Source organism: Tupaia chinensis, unplaced genomic scaffold (genome assembly GCF_000334495.1).
Source record: "Tupaia chinensis unplaced genomic scaffold, TupChi_1.0 Scaffold000296_1, whole genome shotgun sequence".
NCBI lineage: Eukaryota > Metazoa > Chordata > Mammalia > Scandentia > Tupaiidae > Tupaia > Tupaia belangeri.
The window spans coordinates 1,020,714-1,038,384 of NW_006159784.1; the positions used below are offsets into that span (position 1 = coordinate 1,020,714).

The window sequence follows — 17,671 nt, forward strand, 5'->3', positions numbered from 1 at the left end:
TTTTATTCTAACTGAACCTCTAGAAGCTGATCAGAGATCAAAGTCATCAAAGTCAGGCTTTCAGGGCTGAGACCCAGGGAGCCTTCCAGGAGAAACGTGAGAAAGTCATGTCAGAGAGGCAGGCCCAGAAGCCTGCAGGAAGCCAAGCCCAGAGGTCCAAATGGATATAGGAGGTTTCACAGGGATTGCAAGCCTGTCTGTGGGGAAGTGCAGAAAGTGAAAATCTTTCTGACCTTTAAAGTCCAATAGCTATGAGGCTTTCAGGGCTGAGACCCAGGGAGCCTTCCAGGAGAAACGTGAGAAAGTCATGTCAGAGAGGCAGGCCCAGAAGCCTGCAGGAAGCCAAGCCCAGAGGTCCAAATGGATATAGGAGGTTTCACAGGGATTGCAAGCCTGTCTGTGGGGAAGTGCAGAAAGTGAAAATCTTTCTGACCTTTAAAGTCCAATAGCTATGGCCTCTCCGGAAAACAAGAAGCGGTTAGAATTCACCTCAGTAGAGAAGTGTGTGCAGGAAAAAATGTACCTCATGGGAAGTTGTGAAGATGGTTAGTTCTCGCTTGCTCTCATTTTTCTTTTTTTAATTTAATTTAATTTATTGTTATCATAATCTTTTCATGTTACATTGAATCACATATATCCTTATAGTCTATTACATTTCTTTTTCCAGCATCATTGCCATGGATATCAGTTAAGACAAAGACATTACTATCCACATCATCATCATCAAATAGTTTTTCATCATTTTTTTTCAGATTATTATTATTTACTCTCATTATTTTATAAACATTCAATCACTATATATCATTTGGCTGGTATAAAGAATTTATCCAACATGAAATGCTTCTCAGACCAGTCCAGTTGAGAATACTATACATGTTATCAACAGGTAATAAACCATTTCTCTGCCCCACTAATATCATGCCTCTCTATTTGTTCTCTTGCTATCCTTCTCTATATTCTTCCTTTTTCCCCTCCCCTCTTTCACACTGTCTTCAGCATCCATAACTATTTTCACTGCTTTTATGCCCTCCAATATTTCAATCTCTACCATAAAATGTGGATAGTCGGTATATATTAAGTGGATATAATATCTTTTGCTGTCATTTTTCTTCATCTCAGTGAAATTAGCCACATATCATACACACACACACACACTCAATGGCAAAACATTAAGTTCTGGCCTACAGTAAAAACTGGCATAAATTTTAAAAACACCATATATTTAAATGCAATTAAGATAATAATTCTGCTGCTTCATTCTCCATTCTTATTTTATTCTTTCAAAATGTTTATGAGTTTGGGATGAAAAGAGGATGGTGACAGAAGAGAGGTGAGTTGTTCACAAATGTGGGAGATGTATTATTTGCCCCTGCAGATGTAGCTTTCATCCTTCACTGTTTGCTCATTCATTGCTCTGAGAGTAAAATTTTAATGGACTGTTTCAATAGCTCTCTTGCCTTCCAGCTTCCTGTTGGCAGACATCCACAGAAAATTGGAGGACAAGAAGGTAAGTTCTAAGTGTTCAGTCAAGGACTTGCTAGACTTTGAGCCATGCCATACCCCCTCTACCCACAGCCATTGCACTAGTAGCCATCCTGGTGACTGCTCCTACCCCTGACCTCACACTCCTTCAGGTCTAGGATAGGAGTTGTCTCCCCACCGTATAGTACCTCTAAACATTGCCTTCACATGACAACAGTCTTTTCCTTAAGCTCTCCTCAATTCCCTCATTTGAGTAATCTAGAACACTGACTGAGACACCAGAGATCTTTAGATCAAATTTCACCAGATGCATTATTTTTCATTTATTTATTTATTTCTTCCATAGTGAGAGAGACAGAGATAGCACCCTTAACAGGTTCCTGATGCTGTGATCTACCTCAGCTTCAGCCATCCTTGGATGTTGAGCACACATGTGACCAGTGTACTTAAGGAGGTCTCTGAACACAAATCCAAAGCCTTCTCATACGCATTAGCAGAGTGCCATTCTTTGTCACTGTGCCGCCATCCAGCCCCCAATGACATTGTTGGTGGTTAGAGATGGAGCTGTGAGTCAGAGACAACCAAGAGAATAGCAGGGAAATGGCAGTAAAAGCTTCTCCTTTTCTGGAACTGCAGGGACTGCCCAGGGAGAAGAGTCTAACGGTCTAAGACTAAGAAAGAGATCAGAGAGATGAGATTGATTATTTAGCTAAAAAGGAGTGGAAGGAAAGGATCAGGATACTAAATTAATGATAAAATTGCCACTTATTAAGAACTTACTATGTAATGGCATTCTACCTGTGTTATCTCACGTGATTTCATAAAAGCCCATTTTCCAGATTAGATAAATGAACTTTGGGGCCATCAGGTGGCATTGTGGTTAAGGCACTGAACACTCCCACATGGCAGACTATGGTTCAAGCCAGGACCTGGTGGCTTGCTTTCTCACTTTCTCTCTCTCTCTCTCTCGCTCTCTCTCTCTCTCTCTCTCTTTCTCCAAATTAAGAAATAAATGAATTAATAAATAAAGTAAATAATTCTTTAAAAGAAAAATGGATTTGCCAGGTTAATTTCCTTGATCTTGATGAAAGAAGCTGACTGAGATGTCAGGTCTCCCTGAGATGAGAGCTCAAGACCTAACTCATTGCTCTCCTGATATCATCACAGCTGAGGAGCTTCATGTAATAACCAGCATGTGCAGAAAAGGACTAGGATCTGGATGCCCTGTAATTGTGCCAGTCCCAAAAATCTGCAGCTGAGTTTTAGTATCAACCTACTTAAATTATTTCTTCAATGTCTGGATAAAGGATTTGTTACAGTTTGAATGTTTGTGTCTCTTCCAAAATTCATGTTGGAGCTTTCATTTCAGCAGTATTAAGAGGTGAGCACTTTAGGAAATAATTAGGTCATGAGATTAAGCCACTTTTAAAAGCCACCTTTACCATAGGTCTGGACCATCTGTACTCTTCCATCTTCAGCCATAAGAGAATGCAGAAACAAGGTGTCATCTTAGAATGTGAGACTGGGCCTTCATCAGACATGGAGTCTATTATTGCCTCAATCTTGGACTTCTCAGATTTCAGAACTGTGAAAAATAATTAATTTCTGCTCTCTATAAACTGACCAATCTCAGGTATTTTTTTAAAGCAATACAAACATACTAAGGAATAGTTTGTCTTCATTTTATTTTCTTTTATTTTAATCTTTTATTTTTCTCATGACTTCCCATTCTTAAACAACAGCAAAAATCATATCAATAAAATATTATTGCAGTTGAAATAAAGGGGAAGGAATATAATCACACATAGGTCAAGGATTCTTGGATACCAGGGAAACCTCTGGTATTTTAGTCTTAGCAAAAAGAAAGGAATCCTATGAACCCTCATCTGTAAAAGTGAGGATACCTGAAAGCATAACTTTGGCAGAAAAGTTAAGACTGGGAATTCCAGTAGTGGAGAATCATTACACAGCTAAATTTTGCCGATCTTTTTCTGATAGAATGAACTGTATACTGCGTGTTGCCCAGTGAAAAATAAAAATGTAGGACCACTTTTTTCAAAGATGAGGCAGAGGACCAGCAATTAGCATAATGGCTATGTCACGTACCCAAGATCCTGAGAGGAGAATGGAGGAGAAAGGATTGTGGCATGACCATTCCCCTTGGGGTGTGATTTCTCGCTTTCTCTCTCTCTCTCTCTCTCTCTCTCAGTCTTTCTGGCGAGTGTATGTGCCCTATAGGAAAAATCTCTCCAAAAAAAAAAATACTAATAATTTGATTGGAATCATAAAAGACCTCATACAGGCAAAGCAACCATGCAAATGGTGGCAGTTCCATGGCCTAGTGGTTAAGGAAGCTGGGTGCCATATGACAAGAGCAGTTCAAGTCCCACGTTGGTGGTTCAAAAACTACACCTGGAACGTGTGCATGCTCCCAAATCCCAATAAGGGAAAAGTAAATATGGCGCGAATAATCCTTGTTAAAGGGTTAGTCTAATTCATCCTTCTCTGGTGAGTCCACACAACCTCTTGCAATTAAAAAAATAATAATAAAGAAAAAGAAGAAGAAGAATTTCAAGATGTCAACAGAACAAGCTAAGTGAGGCACCTCCTGAGCACAGAACTCTATGTGAAGGCACAGGTCACATGACCATGATGCTGGCTCTGTTTTCTGGAAAAGCTCTTTCTCATCTAAGTGAAATCAACTTTTGCTAATTAAACTTTAAAAAATAAATAAATAAAGACATAAGATTTAGAGAAAGCAGACTGACACAGGCACAAAAAAAAAAAAAAAAAACATGAAACATATCAACACTACCGAACTGTCATTGTATGGAAAGCAGCCATACAGAAAGCTTTTGAAAGTCAGTCACTCTTGAATCTTGAATCCAATATTTGCAGTCAGAGGGAGGACCTCTTCAACTCAGCCCCCCAGGGCCTCTGCTGGAAACAATTTTCACAACTTGTTAGTCCAGGCCAACACAGCTCTGGTTTCTAGGAAACAGTGGAGACCCTGACCCAGTGTATCCTCAGAAAACATCCTCTGAATGATTCTCTGTTGTCTGAAAGGTCAGCTAACAAAAGAAAATGATGCTAATCAACAAACTCTAGCTCTTAGAGCCTGCTTTAAATTTGTTTAAATGTTGATTAATTGCTAGTAGTTTCGCATGTAAAGGCCAAGTTTTCATGTTTCCATCTGCTCATAAAATATGAGTTTAATCTCTAAATATTAATAAAATGTGATCATTTGTAACTGAGAAACTTTTTAGCTTTCTAGATATTATCATCACTAATATAATTTCACCAAGAGTCTGTCAGCAAAGTCAAATCATAGACCATCAGAAATTTTTACTAATTGGGAAATCAAATCTAGCTAAATACTAAGTTTGGCCACGGCCTGTTAATTTCCCCAGTGTAGCCTACATCACTGAAGGAAGGAAGTTGAATTGTTACTTCTATTGTGTAGTTTAATTAGGATCATTTATCCTTAAATCACTCCCTTTCTGTAATAGGCATTTACCTTTTCATTGTTCCCTTCCATTTTTCTGAAAGTATTACAATCCCAAATTTTGAAAGGGGGACTTGCCTCTCCTCAACTGTGTACAATCCTGGTGGAACTATAAATTAAGGTGCTTGCCTCCCCCTAACTTTTTTTTTTTTTGGAGAGATTTTCACTATAGGGCGCGTGTGCTCGCCAGACAGACAGAGAGACATAGAAACAGAAAGCGAGAAATCACCCCCCCAGGGGGGATGGTCACGTCGCAATCCCTTCTCCTCCATTCTCCTCTTGAGATCTTGGGCACGCATGCACATGCGCCCGGCATGAGTTTTAAGCCACCGGGTCCGGGACACGAACCGCGGTCGACTACGTGGGAGTCCAGAGACATAGCCATTACACTAACTACTGGTTCCCTCCCCCTAGCATTTGACTCAAGTTTAGAGAAGCAGGTGAGTGCTCCCAAGGCTTTGAATTTTTGTTTAATTTATTTATTTTATTTACATTTTTTAATACATTCAATCACATTATTTAGCTTACAAGATGATCATTTCAATATGTGAACATTTCTCCCCTGTCGAGTTGATCAAAATATAACAACACTACCTCCCTGTCTTAACAATGCTGTCTTCCTATCCCTCCTCCAAATGTTTTTCCCCAGGCCCTACTCCACACGCACCACATCTGGCATTCTGATAGAGGGAAAAAAATAATGTTTGAACTTCATTTACCATCTGTGGGGCTCTGCAGAGACAATTGACTTCTTCCTGCTAATAGACACCCAAATTTACCTGGATTCCTGCAATTTCCAGCCCTTTTTCTCCAGCTTTTCTACCATTTTTCTGAGCTATCTCATACCGGTGCCAAAAATTACTTTTCTGATAAAGTCAGCCAGAGTATCTGACATTTGCAACTAGAAATATACTTAACAACAGACTTTAAGCTTCCTCTGTGTATTGAGGAATGTTTTAGCTCCCAAAGGGAATAGGGATCCATTGAAGACAAGTTCACAAAATCCAGCAACTGTCTGGGGATGAAGTTCAAAGCCCTTATAGAAGGACTGGCAAGGCAACAGGACGATGTGTTCAGACTGATACGGTAGCATCATCACCCACGTTTATGGGTATATAATAAAACAGGGTATATACTAAGAAAACCCAGAGAGTCAGATACTAAGGAATTATAAGAAAGAATATGAGTTATATTAAATAGCGAAAAGAACTTGCTTAAGATAAAATGGATGAGCCACCATATCAAATACACTTGACAAGTGCCAAATATTTTTGCAGTAGCATTGTAGGACCAAGTGAGCATGCACACGTGCGCACACGCACACACATACAGAGAGAGAGAGGCAAGTTTCCACATTGGAGGACTATGTCATTGAATCACCAAGGCCCTAATAATCAATTTTTCTATGATATATCTGGTTAGGTCAAGTGATGTACTTTGGTTTATATCCATAGGAGTGTTCTGGTGTATGTATAATTTATATGAGATGCATGTACATTTCTGTATCGATGTGTAGTGAACCCAAGAGGAAAGGTCTGGAGTGAGGGCACATAGAGTGGAGTACCCAACTAAATACTTCAAAAATATCTAAATTCAAAACTGTCTCCCCACTCTTCAGGAACATAAATATAAATCTTTGCAAACAGCAGTGAACTTTGAAATCTACATAAAAGACAAAAACTTCAACTTAAAGAAAAATGATTGGGCATATCAACTGTGAATTTTCTAAGAGAATATAAAAATGTCAGCTATAAGTAGCAATATTTTATCTTCTCTACTCTGCTATCATTTCATCTCAATACGAATCTTTTGTTGCTATAGACTAAAGACGAAATCAGGCCTCAGTTTGCCCTGCCGATGTTCTGATGCTAGCTTCTTTTCTTTGATACTAGCCCTACCAAGAAAACCAGTATCCTGGTTTGGGCATGGTTCTGATAGTTCTGGCTGGCCTTCCTGCTCCCAGTGCTGTGGTTCCACAGTGTCAAAGCCGAGTCTTTAAAGCTCTGATTATTGGAACGCTATGACCTCTCATTCTTTGAGAAGAGATTGGGGCATGGAAGGTCTTATCAATCTGTGGTAGATTAGCCCAGCACCCAGCACCCAGCACAGTAGACGTTATGGCTGCTGATAAAGTACACCCAACTCTGCCTCCTGGACCAGGGCAGGATCTAGTACTTCCCGGCCCCCTTGTGCTGGGTGAGACCACATGACCAGTCCTGACCAGTGAGTTGTGCAGAAGGGACTTCCAGGATAGACTATTTAATTGTTGTGAAACACCTTCCAGAACTCTTTCTCTCTCTGGCACAGAGAGTAGCAACATTCAACATAGTGGAACCTAAATGAGATGATCCAGAATGAGGGGGCATAGAGTGAAGCACCAACTGACCTGCAGTAAACATGGAGTGTGGAGGAGAAATCATACTTTGCAGTTCAAAGTCTTTAGGATCTAGGAGGTTTCTGTAGCTAAATATCACCTGTTTGAAAAATACAGAGTACCAAAATGTCAATGTCATCACCAACGCATTTTTTAGTAATACCTTCAAAAAGCAAAACAAGCTCTTGATTTTATCTAGTGTGTCTTGAACTCATTTGTCTGACATGATGCAGACATGGGTCATGGAAAAAAGAATCCTAAAATATTCTTTTCTTCAAAGTGCATAATTCCATAACTACCATCAGCACTTTTACTATGCACCTGGTGAACTTGTTGACTTCTATGAGGTATATAGACCTCATGATGGAGCTTTATTCACAAAGTCATAGTCCGTGAAAAGTAAAACAAAGACTTGAAATTTCCACTAAACATGGCTTTGAACTGGTAATTTTTTTTTTATTTTAGTAAGAAGTGAATGTCCTCTGGGTATGAAGGTTGTAGAGACAGTACCATCTGTAGGCTGTGTTCCCTTCTTTGCCAAGCATGGCGCTGCTGGCTCATAGAGACGAGGTACCTGTCCTCTGACTCTAAACTAAACCTCTGCTTATGATTGCTCATTCATGTATTCTACTGTATATAAAAACTTTGCCAAAATCTTAGTTTTAGAAACCAAACTAGGCTTGTTACAATGATGTGCATTAAAAAGTCAAAATCTCTCCTAGGCAAGCCTAAACAACACAATCCCTAGTGTGCTGGACTGCATTGCTGGAGGCCACATGGCTGACCAAACATCTAGATCTCCAGGTTGGCCTGATATATGCTGACCACACATGCAGGTACTCAGGATCCTAAGGAGCTGGAGAACTGAGGAAAGGGGCTCATAGCATGACAAGATCCCATTGAGGGTGTTCGTTCTCTATCTATCTATCTGTCTATCTCTGTTGCATGCATGTGCATACACTCTCTATCATAAAAATAAATCTCTCCTAAACTCTGGCATGTACATAGACACATACAATGAGTTATTAAAAGAATTAGGGATTAAGCTATAAAGCAAGTTGTCAAAACATTATGGAAGTAAAATTAATAAAGATTCTGAGACTAGAGAGAGCTTGAACTGAGACTTGAAGGATGAGTATGATTGAACCCACAGTACTCGATAGATTTCACTACGCCGGCTATGAAAGTTTTTGAACTACTACTCTTAGTTTCTCACTATGCTCATCTATTTAGTTACTAAAAATAAACAACAAGATAGGTTTTTATTTTATAGTAAAGCAATTCTGCATTGCTGAAAAAAGTAGATAATATGCTTATGTCACACCCTATTAAGTGACTGACTGACACTCATCGGTTTCCTAATCTATGAAATTCAGGACTTGGATTGGATGATTTCTGCATTCTCTAACAGCTTGACAATTCTCCAATGAATATACACAATGATCTTATAGCTATCTATTTTCTTTAACTCTGCTGTGTCCATACAAAAAACTTTTATTACTACTGACATGCTACTCATTCTTCTTTTGGCCAAGTGAAGAAGGAGAGAGTAAAAAAGCAACTACCACATTGAAATGAAAGAGTTATCAGTCATTCTTGTATATTGCAGCTGCTTGAGAAGCCATAGGGCAAAGGCATTTATATGGAAGATAAGCTCATTGTGTTGAACAAATTAATGCTGGATTGTGAATTAAATGGCGTGTCTTCGGACAGCTAATTAGCTTTGTGCTGCTCAATTAAGTTTTGAAAGGACACGTTGTGTTTCTTGATGGAATACAGAATATACTTTAAGGCTATTGCTACTCTGGATAACTTCAATTTCAAACCCAATGGAAATAAGCAAGAAAGAAGCAAGGGATTTGTAAACCTCAAATGATTCAAAGAGCTTACATTTTGAACACAGCAAACTAACACATTTTATTTTTAACCACATCTGGAAATTGCCACATGCTAACAAATACGAAATTAACTGTTACAGTATTTTTCATAGCATCCTTTACCTAGTATGCCAATATTTTAAAAGTAAGGGTAGACAATAAATTTAAATTCCCAATTCCACATATGTTCAGTCTGTAAGGTGAAATCACAAATGTCCCTTCATCCATAAAATGAGAAGGAGAGTATTGCTAGTGGAAAGTGTTTAGGCTTTGGAATAAGAAAATGTTAAACAGAACTCATTGCAGATTTTTAACTCTGCTACTGACCCTGGAGAAATCACTTAACCTCTTGGTCTGGATTTCCTCACCTACAAAGTGGGGTTGTAATTCTTATCTTGCAGGGTTATTAGGAAGACTGTGATAGTCCAAGTACAGTGTCAGCCTCAATTAAACATAATATCTCTTAGTTTCCTTTTCCTGTCCAGACTGGTTGTGAGCTAACTTAAGCCCATGTACAGGTTTTTTGGCTAGATAAAACCTTCGACATTAGAAATGTATCTGCCCTTGCAGAGACATTGTCTCCAGATGCTGAACTATTATAATAATAATAATAAATGTTCAGATGGAATTCTACCACTACACTAATACAGCAAGCAAACACAAAGGCTACCTATTTCCATAAGTCAGGGGATTCCCTGTCTCTCTAACACAATCTGCCAAGCTCCTAGAATGAGTAGAATGCTCAGATCAACTCAAAAGTGATTTGAAAGCAGATCTGCTAGTCTTCTTGTCAGATCAGATGACAGAACCAGGGAGGGAGAAAGACACAAGACTAAACTGAATCCAGTGCTACAACGCTGTTACATCGGTGTATAAAGGATTAAGACATGTATACACCTACCACCACCAAAACTTGCAAGATCCTAGCCTAACAGTTTCTTGCTAAATCAAAACCATCAAATGTACCCTCTTGAATTTCCTTAAATGTTTATTTTTCTCACAAAATTTGAACCCACAGAGTATACTTTCCCCAGTTTTCTTATTCTTAGACCATCCACTTGAACTGAGAACTGAACATTTGCCTTGTCCTACACATCTCATTCTTCTTTTCTTGTTTCTTTTTCTCCTGATATGTGAGGCTGTAATGGGTATCTGCTATCTGCCAAAAAGCAGGACAGTTTCCCTTTCAAACACCAGGCAGCCCTTGGGGAATAAAGTCTGCTCTCTCCTACCGTATTTAGGTGGTCTTTCATGTCAGGGTTTTTGGCAAGTGTGTGTTACTAGGTGTGCCTCGCCCAATTTTTACTTAATATCCAGTCATATTTCTAAAACACTCAACTATTTCTCCAATGAAGATTACTTCTAGAGGGACCAACAGCGTAATGGCTATGTCATTGGACTCCCATGTAGTCGACCATGGTTCGAGTCCCGGACCAGGCAGCTTAAACTCACGCCAGATACATGTGCATGCATGCCCAAGATCCCGAGAGGTGAATGGAGAAGGGATTGTGACATGGCCATCCCCCCTGGGGGGTGATTTCTAATTTTCTGTCTCTCTGTCTCTCTCTGTCTTCCTGGCAAACTCATGTGCCCTATAGCCAAAACCTCTCCCAAAAAAAAGAAAAAGAAAAAAAAAGATTACTTCTAGTAATTCCTAGGCAAATGAAAGCCTCCAGTGCAGATTGAAGTAAGAATATAAAAGATATATATGTGTGTGTGTATGAGTGTGTGTGTGTGTGTGTGTGTGTGTATACACAAATTTCAGAGAGTGGATTTTCCTGATAAGATTTCTTCTGGGGCCAGCAAGTGACATGAAGGTTAAGGCGCTGGATCCCACAAGGCCAACTGTGCAGTTTGAGTCCTGGACCAGGAGACTTGAAAATCACACAAGGCACATGTGTATGCATGCTCAAAATCCAGAGGAGACTGGAAAGATTGTTAGTGGAAAATATGAGTGTGGTCATCCTCCCATGGAGGGAAATTTCCCACTTTCTCTCTCTATCTCCTTCTCTCTGTCTCTGTTTCTCTCTGGTGAGTGCATGTGCCCTGCAGTAAAAACATTAAAAAGTGAATAAGTAATATAAATAAATAAATAAATAAATGATTTCTTCAGTTGTTACTACTCCTTGCATGTGACTGTTCTGGTCTGAATATATCCCGCTTCCTCTCCAAATTGACGTGTTGAGATTTGGTGAGCTATTGTAATAGTGTTGAGAAGGTGGAGATGTAATCTGATCATGGTGTTAAAGGTGGGGCCTCTGATCGATGATTAGAATTGGATGAAGTCATCAAGGTGGGGCTCCCTTGACTGACTCCTGGTAGCATTACACGAAGAGTAGACACAGGGAGATACTCCTCTGCTCTCTTTCTGTCTCTGTGCGATGTCCTTCGTCACTTCAGGACTCTGCAGAAAGTTCCCACCAATGAGAGGATCCTCACCAGTTAAGCCCCTTGACTTTGGACCTCCAAAACTATGAGCTTAATAAACTTCTATTCTTTATAAATTACCCAGCTACAGGTATTCTGTTATTTATTTATTTATTTATTTACTTTAGGAGAGGTTTTTGTTGGGTGCGTGCACTCGCCAGAAAGACAGAGACAGAGAGACAGAAAGAGAGAAATCGTCCCCAGGGGCCGGCCACACTGCAATCCCTTCTCCTCCATTCTCCTCTCAGGATCTTGGGCACGCACGCACTCACGCTCAGCGTGAGTTTAAGCACCAGGTTTGGGATTTACACTGCAGTCGGCTACATGGGAGTCCAGCAACAAAGCCATTAGGCCAACTGTTGGTCCCAGGTATTCTGTTATTAAGCAACAAAAAAATAAACAGAAACAGTGACATAACAGCATTATCAAGCTTTTCTAATTATTCCTCATTTTTGTGACTTCATTTTTTTTATAATTTATCTGATGACTAAAGATGGGGCATGGCAAAGAATAGGAGAGTGCGTCTCCTCACACAGACCATTTGAACAAAAGCAATGAATGTATTTAAAGGAAAAATCTTGGGCCAGCAGGTGACAAGGAGGGAAGGCAGCTAGAGCCCACATGGCTGACTGAATGGTTTGAGCCTCAGAAATGGTGGCTTGAAAAACATGACAGGCACATGTGCTTGTGTTCCCAAAATCCCAAGAGGGGAATGGTGGAGAAAGGATTGCGGTGTGGCTTTCCTCCTGGAGGTGCTTTCTCGCTTTCTCCCTCTCTTTCTCTCTCTCCATTTTTCTTTCTCCAGTGAGTGCACATGTCCTGTTCAAAATAAATAAATAAACACAAGCTAACTAATCCTATTAGTTTTATCTTTACTTCATGACGATAGAGTCTTGCATACTCCCCAGGAGTGAGACTTAGTCCCTGTCCTTAGGGAGTACCCAAACCAGTGGTCATAGAATCCCAAATGATGCCCTGATACATGTGAGAACCGTTTCTGTATGTCTCTAACACAGGATAATCCAGCCGTGACTGAATATATTGTAAGAACTAAATCTTCCCTGGCACTCACTTCCTCAAGGATAAACTAATGGACCAGCTAATTTTAAGCTTCTTGGGATTTTTTTTTCTTTTTTAATTTAGTATCTCATAAATATATGTGATATTATCTTTTCTGGAGAGTATTCTCATTTTTATAACCACAGTCTTGTCTTTAGATCAAACCATCACAGTTTGAATTTCAGACATGGTGGCAGGCCAATCAGAAAGCTATTTCAGGATTGGGGTGGAAAAGAGACCTCTCTCTGTCCTTCCAATCAAGCATCATGATTGGTCGTCTTTCCCAGATAAAGGATGAGTCCTGCTTCCCAAGGATGAGTAATTGTGAAGAATAAAACGCTTTTCTTATAAGAAGTCACAGAAATAACTATCTCTGCCCTCACATCATTTCCTTTCCTTCATTCCACTATAATTTATGAAAATGATTTAAAACTTTGGACTTCAGTGAATACTGCAAAATCCGGTCTGCAATTAGTTTTGTATGTTTAAGGTTTCCTTCATCAGAGCAAATCATAATTCTTTGGAAGCAAAGTTAAGCCTTGAAAAAGATATGAATCTGCAAGCTTCCATTTTTGGAGAAATTGATTTATAAGATAAAAGGACTTTAGTATGAATTTCTAGGTAGAAAACTCCCTAAAATAAGCTTCAGGGAAACTGCTCAGAAAGCTGCTGTCACATTCAAGTTCTCAACACTTTGGATCAACTTTTATTACAACCAACTGTCAGGACCTATGCTAGGTGCTTTCATGTGCATTAGGGCATTAAACCTGGGGGACTAATTTATGTTATCTATGTAGCAACAAAGTTGCAGATAAAGCATGGGGCCATTGGGAGAGGCGCAAGATGATGGCTCCTGCTCCATAAGGCTGACCTCCATGAGTAGATTTCAGACCCATGTTCAGACCTCCCTGAGTGTACTGGCACGCACATGACCATGATCAGAGATTGGCTAAATCTAGAGATGAATGGTGGAGTCAAAACTGTCTTTCTCTTTATATATTTATCTCTATCTCTATCTCTCTCTCAGAAGAAATAAATGAGAAACATTTTTTTGAAGTATGAGGCTATCATGAACTTCAGTTCTGTGTAATAATTCTTTTTTTTTTTGAGAGGTTTTTGCTATAGGGCACGTGCGCTCGCCAGACAGACAGAGAGAGACATAGAGACAGAAAGCGAGAAATCACCCCCCAGGGGGGATGGTCATGCCACAATCCCTTCTCCTCCATTCTCCTCTCGAGATCTTGGGCATGCACGCACACGTGCCGGGCTGTGTAATAATTCTTAATGAGAAGTTACTTCAAACTGCACTCAGTCATTCTTGCTTACACCATTCCTTGACTAGCACAATTCTTACCACTTAATAGTACACTGCATAGTGCACACTTAATGGTGCACAGAAAATGCTTTTGGGACTTTGAAAATGCCATATAAAACCTGAAGCATGCTGCTGCCACATCTTCTCCAGCCCTTCCGAAGGTTTATTAGAAGGCAGCATGTGTTCTCCCCAACAGTCTGTCTCGGTGATTGATGATATGGGAGATGATTAAACATTCTCAAACTTAGTCTTTAATACATTGGTAGTAATCCCTTCAAATAAATCACATTAAGTAATAAGTTAAGGATGTCAAACAAAAATTACAAAGAAAGTCAAAATCTATTTACTGGGACTTATCAGAACTAAGATTTATTCTTGTTATTGGAAGTGTAATACCAGATTGCATTTCAAACCTGCTTCTTGAACAACTCTTGTTTTGTTTTGATGATGTCTGTCTTAATGAACATAACAACATTTGGTGAGAAAACAGCTAAATCTGCTTGAAGCACATGAATTTCCCTTGGTATTATCATACTGGCTGCCACAGTTATATCTGTAAGGCCAAATAAAAAGAAACAAACAGCTTGGGAGACAAAGGACCGCCCACCAGTCCTTGAGTAAGCCCAAACTGACTGTGAGCATGTTTCTGGTTTGCAGGTCAAATTGAATAACATCTAAATGAGATTATTTGTTTTTATAGAAAAAGGCTTTATTTCACCCAGAATTTCAATCTGTTTTAATAAAAGAAATTTGGGAAGCCCCATGTTAGCAGTGACCTGTAATATGGTATAGAGATTGAAAGTTATAAAATAGAATTTCTGCTCATGGTAAGCAGAAAAACACACAGAGACAGGTGTGGTACCTTATGTGTGAAGCTCCACAATGTCCCTATTAGAACAGTGCCTTTGAGCCGATTTTTCTAGTCCCGCCTTAGCTTGACATTTCATTGTTTATCATTTGCTTTATTTACTTATTCAACACATATACAGGTATATTTCATCTTAAAGTTTATTTCTTCTGTGAAAGAGGGACACGAAGAGACAGAGCAGGGACGGAGACAGAGAAACAGCCCCCCTACCCCCCAGAATGTCCACACACTGAGATCCACCCTAATCTCAGCCAGCGTGGATCAGGGGACATGCACACATGTACCAGTCTTGCTCAGGGAGGTCCCAGAGCATGAGCGCAGTACCTGTCCTCTGTGGGCGTAGTTGTGTCACTGCTGTGCCTGGCTTCTTTGCCTATATATATATATATATATATGAGAGACAGAGAGAGACAGAGAGACAGAAAGCGAGAAATTACCCCCAGGGGGGATGGCCACACCGCAATCCCTTCTCCTCCATTCTCCTCTCGGGATCATGGGCACGCACGCACACGTGCCCGGCATGAGTTTAAGCCACCAGGTCCAGGACTCGAACCACAGTTGACTACATGGGAGTCTAGCGACATAGCCATTACACTAACTGCTAGTCCCTCTTTGCCTATATTTTTGAGAGCCTACTTTGTGCTGCATGCTGGGATCACAAAGGTGACTGAAACAAGATGAGGCCCCGCCCACAGTGAACTAGCATTTTAGTTGTGGAGAGAATCATAGGCAGACATCACAGTCCAATATATAGGAATACTTCAATGGTGACGGGGGCAGATTCACGTGGGAACGTAGGGGATTTGACCTAGACAGGAGGCTCTCTGTGAGGAAGTGTGGAAATTAAATATATGAAGAGCATTCTAGGCAGAAGAAACTGCAGGTGCGGAGTCCCTATCCCTGGAGGGAGTGTAGTGACCACAAGAGATGGAAAGAGGACCAATATGTGGCTGAAACACAATCTGGGAGGGAGAGTGTAGTGCAAGAGATGGACAAGAGGCAGGAACCAGACCGGGTAGGCCTGGCTGGTCAGCTCGAGAATTTTTTCTTCATCTTACGAGCAATGATATTTCAGTTCATTTCATGTTGCTTAATAATTGAATATCTTAAGGTAGTCTGTTTATAAATCTAAGTTTATTTAGTTCATAGTTCTGGATGTCCAAGACCTCTGGTGAGGGTCTTCCTGTTATGGAAACTCTGCAGAGTCCAAGGCAGCCCATAGGGAGAGAGCAAGCATTTGTGTGTGTCTGTGTGTTGGCTCCAGTCTCTCTGTTCTTATGAAGCTACTAGAAGTCAGTCTTGTGACCCTCACCTTAATCACCTCCAAAAGTGCCACCAGTTAATCCCATAGTCAAATTAAATTTCCTTTCACTGCTATCACAATAGGAACCAAATCTCAACACCTGACTTTCTGAGGGACACATGTAAGTCATAGCAAAAAGGAAATAATGAATGGTTTTAAGCAGAGCAGGATTATAATCATAATCAGTCCTAAATTTTGTTTTGTTTTGTTTTTATTGCCAGAGAGTGCATATACGAGAAGAGAGCGAGAGAAAGCACATCTCTAGTGGAGTGTGCTCACACTACAATCCTTTTCCCTTCATTTTTCCATCCTGTCAAGATTTGGGGTGCACAGGCTGAGCATGTTGTTAAGCCACTGGGGCCAGGATTTGAGTAGTGCTGGCCATGTGGAATTTTGCTCCCTATACATGGGGCTTACCCACTGTACTATGGAGCAGGCCCTGGCCTGGGTTGTTTTCTGTTTTAGTTGTTTGTTTGTTTGTTTTTAGATGGGTATAGGGAAGAAAAAAAAAATGGAGAGGGATCAGAGTCCCTATTAGTAGATCAGCTGGAAGCTCAGAGTTCAGGCAGAAGACTTAGACAAGGCATGGCAGTAGTGGAGATGGATAAATTTGAGATAATTCTTTCTATCTGCTTTTATAACCTAACATGCACCCTCTATTCAAAGTAGCTTCGCTTTTCTCTACATTGATTTTCTTGCTTGCTTAATGCTCCCATCTGTAATACCAGCTCTTAGTGCTTTGCTTTACAGTAAGGACTCTGTGTACATTAGTGTTATGAATGAGTAGTTCCCACTTCCATCGTGCTCTTCCCTGCACCATAAAATTCCTGCAGTGTGATCTGTCCTGCAGTGTACCATGAAACACACACACACACAGAGGTTGCAGAGCTGGTCCAGTGGCCCCAAGAACAAAGCAGGAGAATTTCTAGAAGATTCTTCCTCAACCCATCTCCAAGCCTCAAGCCTCAATTGAAAGTCCAGGTGCCAATGAGAGACATTCTAGGATGTGAGGTCAGGAGGTGAAGACTTGAGGATTGGGCTTCATGTCTCTGAGAAGAGGTTTCTCCATGTCACTAACCTCTTTCTTGGGTGCCATGAATTATTAGCACTTTTTCTAGATCTCAGTGGACTTTTAACATTCTAGAAGTTCATGTCCCATACTCTACAGGACCCTTATACTATCAGCTAACTCATAACCCAGTAATGGAAATATAAGTTTAAAGAAATAATTTTCAAAAGTTCTTTTGTCTGCATTCCCCTTTTAGAATTTATAATAACACTGAGGTAGCCAAGACTGGGTCTGACTTCCTAGAAAGGAGTGGCATGAGAATGTAACCACACCTCAGGCAACCATAAATAAAGCAGTTGCGTGTCTGAGCAGGCGGGAAGCATAATGTGGTCAAGGCATTATGTTGTTTCTCAGACTTAAGCGCATCTTATTCCTCTCATGAACTCTTTACC

At 40.2% G+C, this 17,671-nt stretch overlaps 1 pseudogene; it reads left to right on the forward strand.

Moving 5' to 3' along the window:
• The window catches only part of LOC102474094 (zinc finger CCHC domain-containing protein 9 pseudogene), a 4,911-nt pseudogene extending 4,741 nt beyond the window's left edge, over positions 1-170 (forward strand).
• Positions 171-17,671: the final 17,501 nt, after the last annotated feature.